General features: G+C 44.2%; 2 non-coding genes across 2 annotated transcripts; both read left to right on the forward strand.

Annotated features, from left to right (window-relative positions):
* Window positions 1-836: 836 nt before the first annotated feature.
* trnar-ccu (transfer RNA arginine (anticodon CCU)) lies at window positions 837-909 on the forward strand. Its single transcript has one exon. It is a non-coding gene; the product is annotated as a tRNA-Arg (tRNA).
* A 7,977-nt stretch (window positions 910-8,886) lies between these two features.
* trnar-ccu (transfer RNA arginine (anticodon CCU)) lies at window positions 8,887-8,959 on the forward strand. The gene has a single exon. It is a non-coding gene; the product is annotated as a tRNA-Arg (tRNA).
* Window positions 8,960-9,549: the final 590 nt, after the last annotated feature.

The following is a 9,549-nucleotide window of genomic DNA, read 5'->3' on the forward strand; positions in this document are numbered from 1 at the left end:
ACTATTTGCAAAAGGTAGACAGTGCCCCAGTGCCCTAATGGATAAGGCACTGGCCTCCTAAGCCAGGGATTGTGGGTTCAAGTCCCATCTGGGGTGGCTGGAAGCAGAGTGGATGGGCCCATAACCCAGAGGTCGATGGATCGAAACCATCCTCTGCTAAACAGTTTATTTTAAGTGCGAACAACATTTTTAAAAAATGTGTCGTTTCATGGGCATGTCTCAGTGCCATTATATATATTTTTTTACCTCTTCCAACAGATCGTATAGGTCATACTGTTTACACAGTATCCCAGTGGCCTAAGACACTGGACTCCTAAGCCATGGATTGTGAGTTCTAGCCTTTTCTGAAGTGGATGGAAGCAGAGTGGCGCAGCGGGAGCGTGCTGGGCCCATAACCCAGAGGTCGATGGATCGAAACCATCCTCTGCTAAACAGTTTATTTTAAGTGCGAACAACATTTTTAAAAAATGTGTCGTTTCATGGACATGTCTCAGTGCCATTATATATATTTTTTTACCTCTTCCAACAGTTCGTATAGGTCATACTGTTTACACAGTATCCCAGTGGCCTAGGACACTGGACTCCTAAGCCATGGATTGTGAGTTCTAGTCTTTTCTGAAGTGGATGGAAGCAGAGTGGAGCAGAGGGAGCGTGCTGGGCCCATAACCCAGAGGTCGATGGATCGAAACCATCCTCTGCTAAACAGATTATTTTCAAAAATGAAACGCAATCAGAAATTAGAAAGCTACATTTCATTTGCGTGTCTCAGTGCTCTCCAGTACACATTGTTTTTACTGCTTCTATCAGTTCATACTATTTGCAAAAAGGTAGACAGTGCCCCAGTGGCCTAATGGATAAGGCACTGGCCTCCTAAGCCAGGGATTGTGGGTTCAAGTCCCATCTGGGGTGGCTGGAAGCAGAGTGGCTGGGCCCATAACCCAGAGGTCGATGGATTGAAACCATCCTCTGCTAAACAGTTTATTTTAAGTGCGAACAACATTTTTAAAAAAATTGTCATTTCATGGGCATGTCTCAGTGCCATTATATATATTTTTTTACCTCTTCCAACAGATCGTATAGGTCATACTGTTTACACAGTATCCCAGTGGCCTAAGACACTGGACTCCTAAGCCATGGATTGTGAGTTCTAGCCTTTTCTGAAGTGGATGGAAGCAGAGTGGCGCAGCGGGAACGTGCTGGGCCCATAACCCAGAGGTCGATGGATCGAAACCATCCTCTGCTAAACAGTTTATTTTTTTACCTCTTCCAACAGTTCGAATAGGTCATACTGTTTACACAGTATCCCAGTGGCCTAAGACACTGGCCTCCTAAGCCAGGGATTGTGGGTTCAAGTCCCATCTGGGGTGGCTGGAAGCAGAGTGGCTGGGCCCATAACCCAGAGGTCGATGGATCGAAACCATCCTCTGCTAAACAGTTTATTTTAAGTGCGAACAACATTTTTAAAAAATGTGTCATTTCATGGACATGTCTCAGTGCCATTATATATATTTTTTTACCTCTTCCAACAGTTCGTATAGGTCATACTGTTTACACAGTATCCCAGTGGCCTAAGACACTGGACTCCTAAGCCATGGATTGTGAGTTCTAGTCTTTTCTGAAGTGGATGGAAGCAGAGTGGAGCAGCGGGAGCGTGCTGGGCCCATAACCCAGAGGTCGATGGATCGAAACCATCTTCTGCTAAACAGTTTATTTTAAGTGCGAACAACATTTTTTTTAAATGTGTCGTTTCATGGGCATGTCTCAGTGCCATTATATATATTTTTTTACCTCTTCCAACAGATCGTATAGGTCATACTGTTTACACAGTATCCCAGTGGCCTAAGACACTGGACTCCTAAGCCATGGATTGTGAGTTCTAGTCTTTTCTGAAGTGGATGGAAGCAGAGTGGAGCAGCGGGAGCGTGCTGGGCCCATAACCCAGAGGTCGATGGATCGAAACCATCCTCTGCTAAACAGTTTATTTTAAGTGCGAACAACATTTTTAAAAAAATGTGTCATTTCATGGGCATGTCTCAGTGCCATTATATATATTTTTTTACCTCTTCCAACAGATCGTATAGGTCATACTGTTAACACAGTATCCCAGTGGCCTAAGACACTGGACTCCTAAGCCATGGATTGTGAGTTCTAGCCTTTTCTGAAGTGGATGGAAGCAGAGTGGCTGGGCCCATAACCCAGAGGTCGATGGATCGAAACCATCCTCTGCTAAACAGTTTATTTTAAGTGCGAACAACATTTTTAAAAAATGTGTCATTTCATGGGCATGTCTCAGTGCCATTATATATATTTTTTTACCTCTTCCAACAGATCGTATAGGTCATACTGTTTACACAGTATCCCAGTGGCCTAAGACACTGGACTCCTAAGCCATGGATTGTGAGTTCTAGTCTTTTCTGAAGTGGATGGAAGCAGAGTGGAGCAGCGGGAGCGTGCTGGGCCCATAACCCAGAGGTCGATGGATCGAAACCATCTTCTGCTAAACAGTTTATTTTAAGTGCGAACAACATTTTTTTTAAATGTGTCGTTTCATGGGCATGTCTCAGTGCCATTATATATATTTTTTTACCTCTTCCAACAGATCGTATAGGTCATACTGTTTACACAGTATCCCAGTGGCCTAAGACACTGGACTCCTAAGCCATGGATTGTGAGTTCTAGTCTTTTCTGAAGTGGATGGAAGCAGAGTGGAGCAGCGGGAGCGTGCTGGGCCCATAACCCAGAGGTCGATTGATCGAAACCATCTTCTGCTAAACAGTTTATTTTAAGTGCGAACAACATTTTTTTTAAATGTGTCGTTTCATGGGCATGTCTCAGTGCCATTATATATATTTTTTTACCTCTTCCAACAGATCGTATAGGTCATACTGTTTACACAGTATCCCAGTGGCCTAAGACACTGGACTCCTAAGCCATGGATTGTGAGTTCTAGTCTTTTCTGAAGTGGATGGAAGCAGAGTGGCGCAGCGGGAGCGTGCTGGGCCCATAACCCAGAGGTCGATGGATCGAAACCATCCTCTGCTAAACAGTTTATTTTTTTACCTCTTCCAACAGTTCGAATAGGTCATACTGTTTACACAGTATCCCAGTGGCCTAAGACACTGGCCTCCTAAGCCAGGGATTGTGGGTTCAAGTCCCATCTGGGGTGGCTGGAAGCAGAGTGGCTGGGCCCATAACCCAGAGGTCAATGGATCGAAACCATCCTCTGCTAAACAGTTTATTTTAAGTGCGAACAACATTTAAAAAAAATGTGTCATTTCATGGGCATGTCTCAGTGCCATTATATATATTTTTTTACCTCTTCCAACAGATCGTATAGGTCATACTGTTTACACAGTATCCCAGTGGCCTAAGACACTGGACTCCTAAGCCATGGATTGTGAGTTCTAGCCTTTTCTGAAGTGGATGGAAGCAGAGTGGCGCAGCGGGAGCGTGCTGGGCCCATAACCCAGAGGTCGATGGATCGAAACCATCCTCTGCTAAACAGTTTATTTTAAGTGCGAACAACATTTTTAAAAAATGTGTCGTTTCATGGACATGTCTCAGTGCCATTATATATATTTTTTTACCTCTTCCAACAGTTCATATAGGTCATACTGTTTACACAGTATCCCAGTGGCCTAAGACACTGGACTCCTAAGCCATGGATTGTGAGTTCTAGTCTTTTCTGAAGTGGATGGAAGCAGAGTGGAGCAGTGGGAGCGTGCTGGGCCCATAACCCAGAGGTCGATGGATCGAAACCATCTTCTGCTAAACAGTTTATTTTAAGTGCGAACAACATTTTTTTTAAATGTGTCGTTTCATGGGCATGTCTCAGTGCCATTATATATATTTTTTTACCTCTTCCAACAGATCGTATAGGTCATACTGTTTACACAGTATCCCAGTGGCCTAAGACACTGGACTCCTAAGCCATGGATTGTGAGTTCTAGTCTTTTCTGAAGTGGATGGAAGCAGAGTGGCGCAGCGGGAGCGTGCTGGGCCCATAACCCAGAGGTCGATGGATCGAAACCATCCTCTGCTAAACAGTTCATTTTTTTACCTCTTCCAACAGTTCGAATAGGTCATACTGTTTACACAGTATCCCAGTGGCCTAAGACACTGGCCTCCTAAGCCAGGGATTGTGGGTTCAAGTCCCATCTGGGGTGGCTGGAAGCAGAGTGGCTGGGCCCATAACCCAGAGGTCGATGGATCGAAACCATCCTCTGCCAAACAGTTTATTTTAAGTGCGAACAACATTTAAAAAAAATGTGTCATTTCATGGGCATGTCTCAGTGCCATTATATATATTTTTTTACCTCTTCCAACAGATCGTATAGGTCATACTGTTTACACAGTATCCCAGTGGCCTAAGACACTGGACTCCTAAGCCATGGATTGTGAGTTCTAGCCTTTTCTGAAGTGGATGGAAGCAGAGTGGCGCAGCGGGAGCGTGCTGGGCCCATAACCCAGAGGTCGATGGATCGAAACCATCCTCTGCTAAACAGTTTATTTTAAGTGCGAACAACATTTTTAAAAAATGTGTCGTTTCATGGACATGTCTCAGTGCCATTATATATATTTTTTTACCTCTTCCAACAGTTCGTATAGGTCATACTGTTTACACAGTATCCCAGTGGCCTAAGACACTGGACTCCTAAGCCATGGATTGTGAGTTCTAGTCTTTTCTGAAGTGGATGGAAGCAGAGTGGAGCAGCGGGAGCGTGCTGGGCCCATAACCCAGAAGTCGATGGATCGAAACCATCTTCTGCTAAACAGTTTATTTTAAGTGCGAACAACATTTTTTTTAAATGTGTCGTTTCATGGGCATGTCTCAGTGCCATTATATATATTTTTTTACCTCTTCCAACAGATCGTATAGGTCATACTGTTTACACAGTATCCCAGTGGCCTAAGACACTGGACTCCTAAGCCATGGATTGTGAGTTCTAGTCTTTTCTGAAGTGGATGGAAGCAGAGTGGAGCAGCGGGAGCGTGCTGGGCCCATAACCCAGAGGTCGATGGATCGAAACCATCCTCTGCTAAACAGTTTATTTTAAGTGCGAACAACATTTTTAAAAAATGTGTCGTTTCATGGACATGTCTCAGTGCCATTATATATATTTTTTTACCTCTTCCAACAGTTCGTATAGGTCATACTGTTTACACAGTATCCCAGTGGCCTAAGACACTGGACTCCTAAGCCATGGATTGTGAGTTCTAGTCTTTTCTGAAGTGGATGGAAGCAGAGTGGAGCAGCGGGAGCGTGCTGGGCCCATAACCCAGAGGTCGATGGATCGAAACCATCTTCTGCTAAACAGTTTATTTTAAGTGCGAACAACATTTTTTTTAAATGTGTCGTTTCATGGGCATGTCTCAGTGCCATTATATATATTTTTTTACCTCTTCCAACAGATCGTATAGGTCATACTGTTTACACAGTATCCCAGTGGCCTAAGACACTGGACTCCTAAGCCATGGATTGTGAGTTCTAGCCTTTTCTGAAGTGGATGGAAGCAGAGTGGCGCAGCGGGAGCGTGCTGGGCCCATAACCCAGAGGTCGATGGATCGAAACCATCCTCTGCTAAACAGTTTATTTTAAGTGCGAACAACATTTTTAAAAAATGTGTCGTTTCATGGACATGTCTCAGTGCCATTATATATATTTTTTTACCTCTTCCAACAGTTCGTATAGGTCATACTGTTTACACAGTATCCCAGTGGCCTAAGACACTGGACTCCTAAGCCATGGATTGTGAGTTCTAGTCTTTTCTGAAGTGGATGGAAGCAGAGTGGAGCAGTGGGAGCGTGCTGGGCCCATAACCCAGAGGTCGATGGATCGAAACCATCTTCTGCTAAACAGTTTATTTTAAGTGCGAACAACATTTTTTTTAAATGTGTCGTTTCATGGGCATGTCTCAGTGCCATTATATATATTTTTTTACCTCTTCCAACAGATCGTATAGGTCATACTGTTTACACAGTATCCCAGTGGCCTAAGACACTGGACTCCTAAGCCATGGATTGTGAGTTCTAGTCTTTTCTGAAGTGGATGGAAGCAGAGTGGCGCAGCGGGAGCGTGCTGGGCCCATAACCCAGAGGTCGATGGATCGAAACCATCCTCTGCTAAACAGTTCATTTTTTTACCTCTTCCAACAGTTCGAATAGGTCATACTGTTTACACAGTATCCCAGTGGCCTAAGACACTGGCCTCCTAAGCCAGGGATTGTGGGTTCAAGTCCCATCTGGGGTGGCTGGAAGCAGAGTGGCTGGGCCCATAACCCGGAGGTCGATGGATCGAAACCATCCTCTGCTAAACAGTTTATTTTAAGTGCGAACAACATTTAAAAAAAATGTGTCATTTCATGGGCATGTCTCAGTGCCATTATATATATTTTTTTACCTCTTCCAACAGATCGTATAGGTCATACTGTTTACACAGTATCCCAGTGGCCTAAGACACTGGACTCCTAAGCCATGGATTGTGAGTTCTAGCCTTTTCTGAAGTGGATGGAAGCAGAGTGGCGCAGCGGGAGCGTGCTGGGCCCATAACCCAGAGGTCGATGGATCGAAACCATCCTCTGCTAAACAGTTTATTTTAAGTGCGAACAACATTTTTAAAAAATGTGTCGTTTCATGGACATGTCTCAGTGCCATTATATATATTTTTTTACCTCTTCCAACAGTTCGTATAGGTCATACTGTTTACACAGTATCCCAGTGGCCTAAGACACTGGACTCCTAAGCCATGGATTGTGAGTTCTAGTCTTTTCTGAAGTGGATGGAAGCAGAGTGGAGCAGCGGGAGCGTGCTGGGCCCATAACCCAGAAGTCGATGGATCGAAACCATCTTCTGCTAAACAGTTTATTTTAAGTGCGAACAACATTTTTTTTAAATGTGTCGTTTCATGGGCATGTCTCAGTGCCATTATATATATTTTTTTACCTCTTCCAACAGATCGTATAGGTCATACTGTTTACACAGTATCCCAGTGGCCTAAGACACTGGACTCCTAAGCCATGGATTGTGAGTTCTAGTCTTTTCTGAAGTGGATGGAAGCAGAGTGGAGCAGCGGGAGCGTGCTGGGCCCATAACCCAGAGGTCGATGGATCGAAACCATCCTCTGCTAAACAGTTTATTTTAAGTGCGAACAACATTTTTAAAAAATGTGTCGTTTCATGGACATGTCTCAGTGCCATTATATATATTTTTTTACCTCTTCCAACAGTTCGTATAGGTCATACTGTTTACACAGTATCCCAGTGGCCTAAGACACTGGACTCCTAAGCCATGGATTGTGAGTTCTAGTCTTTTCTGAAGTGGATGGAAGCAGAGTGGAGCAGCGGGAGCGTGCTGGGCCCATAACCCAGAGGTCGATGGATCGAAACCATCTTCTGCTAAACAGTTTATTTTAAGTGCGAACAACATTTTTTTTAAATGTGTCGTTTCATGGGCATGTCTCAGTGCCATTATATATATTTTTTTACCTCTTCCAACAGATCGTATAGGTCATACTGTTTACACAGTATCCCAGTGGCCTAAGACACTGGACTCCTAAGCCAGGGATTGTGGGTTCAAGTCCCATCTGGGGTGGCTGGAAGCAGAGTGGCTGGGCCCATAACCCAGAGGTCGATGGATCGAAACCATCCTCTGCTAAACAGTTTATTTTAATTGCGAACAACATTTTTAAAAAATGTGTCATTTCATGGGCATGTCTCAGTGCCATTATATATATTTTTTTACCTCTTCCAACAGATCGTATAGGTCATACTGTTTACACAGTATCCCAGTGGCCTAAGACACTGGACTCCTAAGCCATGGATTGTGAGTTCTAGCCTTTTCTGAAGTGGATGGAAGCAGAGTGGCGCAGCGGGAGCGTGCTGGGCCCATAACCCAGAGGTCGATGGATCGAAACCATCCTCTGCTAAACAGTTTATTTTAAGTGCGAACAACATTTTTAAAAAATGTGTCGTTTCATGGACATGTCTCAGTGCCATTATATATATTTTTTTACCTCTTCCAACAGTTCGTATAGGTCATACTGTTTACACAGTATCCCAGTGGCCTAAGACACTGGACTCCTAAGCCATGGATTGTGAGTTCTAGTCTTTTCTGAAGTGGATGGAAGCAGAGTGGAGCAGCGGGAGCGTGCTGGGCCCATAACCCAGAGGTCGATGGATCGAAACCATCTTCTGCTAAACAGTTTATTTTAAGTGCGAACAACATTTTTTTTAAATGTGTCGTTTCATGGGCATGTCTCAGTGCCATTATATATATTTTTTTACCTCTTCCAACAGATCGTATAGGTCATACTGTTTACACAGTATCCCAGTGGCCTAAGACACTGGACTCCTAAGCCATGGATTGTGAGTTCTAGTCTTTTCTGAAGTGGATGGAAGCAGAGTGGCTGGAAGCAGAGTGGAGCAGCGGGAGCGTGCTGGGCCCATAACCCAGAGGTCGATGGATCGAAACCATCCTCTGCTAAACAGTGTATTTTAAGTGCGAACAACATTTTTTAAAAATGTGTCGTTTCATGGGCATGTCTCAGTGCCATTATATATATTTTTTTACCTCTTCCAACAGTTCGTATAGGTCATACTGTTTACACAGTATCCCAGTGGCCTAAGACACTGGACTCCTAAGCCATGGATTGTGAGTTCTAGTCTTTTCTGAAGTGGCTGAGAGCAGAGTGGCGCAGCGGGAGCGTGCTGGGCCCATAACCCAGAGGTCGATGGATCGAAACCATCCTCTGCTAAACAGATTATTTTCAAAAATGAAACGCAAACAGAAATTAGAAAGCTAAATTTCATTTGCGTGTCTCAGTGCTCTCCAGTACACATTGTTTTTACTGCTTCTATCAGTTCATACTATTTGCAAAACGTAGACAGTGCCCCAGTGGCCTAATGGATAAGGCCCTGGCCTCCTAAGCCAGGGATCGTGGGTTAAAGTCCCATCTGGGGTGGCTGGAAGCAGAGTGGTGCAGCGGGAGCTTGCTGGGCCCATAACCCAGAGGTCGATGGATCGAAACCATCCTCTGCTAAACAGTTTATTTTAAGTGCGAACAACATTTTTAAAAAATGTGTCATTTCATGGGCATGTCTCAGTGCCATTATATATATTTTTTTAACTCTTCCAACAGATCGTATAGGTCATACTGTTTACACAGTATCCCAGTGGCCTAAGACACTGGACTCCTAAGCCATGGATTGTGAGTTCTAGCCTTTTCTGAAGTGGATGGAAGCAGAGTGGCGCAGCGGGAGCGTGCTGGGCCCATAACCCAGAGGTCGATGGATCGAAACCATCCTCTGCTAAACAGTTTATTTTAAGTGCGAACAACATTTTTAAAAAATGTGTCGTTTCATGGACATGTCTCAGTGCCATTATATATATTTTTTTACCTCTTCCAACAGTTCGTATAGGTCATACTGTTTACACAGTATCCCAGTGGCCTAAGACACTGGACTCCTAAGCCATGGATTGTGAGTTCTAGTCTTTTCTGAAGTGGATGGAAGCAGAGTGGAGCAGCGGGAGCGTGCTGGGCCCATAACCCAG

This window comes from Oncorhynchus mykiss, chromosome 7 (assembly GCF_057628025.1).
Source record: "Oncorhynchus mykiss isolate SJ-2025 chromosome 7, ASM5762802v1, whole genome shotgun sequence".
Classification (NCBI taxonomy): Eukaryota; Metazoa; Chordata; class Actinopteri; order Salmoniformes; family Salmonidae; genus Oncorhynchus; species Oncorhynchus mykiss.